A 1,033-nucleotide genomic window follows, 5' to 3' on the forward strand; every position below is an offset into this window, starting at 1 on the left:
CTTCTTTTTTTTAAAAAAAAAAAAAAAAAAAAAAAAATCTTCTTTTTTTAAAAGAAGAAAATAATCTATTACTGTACTATTGCATAAAGAACCTTCTCTCATATTAGCATAACTGCTTCTACTATAAAACTTGTCTATGCCTTCTCAAGTGACAATGAGAATGAGATTAGACTAGAAGGGAGAAAACTTTTGTATGCATACATATCAATGAAAGCATGGTACTTATTTTGTAGTACAAGGGTCCAAAAACTACAGTCTCTTGGTAAAATCCAGGCCAAAACCAGATTTTTTGTAAAGCCTGTGAATTGAGAATGGATTTTACATTTTTAAATGGTTGGAATAAAATCAAAAGAAAATAATATTTTGTGACACCTGAAAATTACATGAAATTTAATTTTCAATGTCCATAAATACAGTTTTATTGGAACACAGTCACACTCATTCATTTATTTATCATATTGTCTATGGCTACTTTCTTGCTACCAGGGCAGAATTGAGTAGCTGCAACAGAGACCTAGTCTGCAAAGCCTAAAGTATTTACTATCTGGTGCTATGCAGAGTTTGCTGATCTCAGATCTAAGGCATCCATACTCTACAAATCTATGTAATTGGAGTGTGTCATTATGTACACGTATATGCACACATAAAAAATCAGTGATCTATGAGATAAAAGTAGAGTTACAACAAACATATCTGTGTGCATGCACGTGTGATGTAAAAGGTTAAAAATTGTAATTCTAGGTGTAACTAAAAATTAATGTTTACATTGTGATGAAAATCAAATTATATTAATTATCTGGGCTTTTATTTTGATTATAATTATATCTAGCAAATTAGTGCTTTACTTTTGCATGTAAGTATTTTATGTTTCTTATGTCTGTGAAGAGTCCATTTTATTAAACAATAAAACAACCAAAACAACAACAGCAAAATATATACATATATATATATAAAATATATATATACACACTTATTTATTTACTGGAAAAGAAAATACTCTCTGAATGTATGCTAGTCGAGAGACTGAGGCAGA

The sequence above is a fragment of the Rhinopithecus bieti genome, unplaced genomic scaffold (genome assembly GCF_001698545.2).
Source record: "Rhinopithecus bieti isolate Rb0 unplaced genomic scaffold, ASM169854v2 scaffold_30775, whole genome shotgun sequence".
Lineage (NCBI taxonomy): Eukaryota > Metazoa > Chordata > Mammalia > Primates > Cercopithecidae > Rhinopithecus > Rhinopithecus bieti.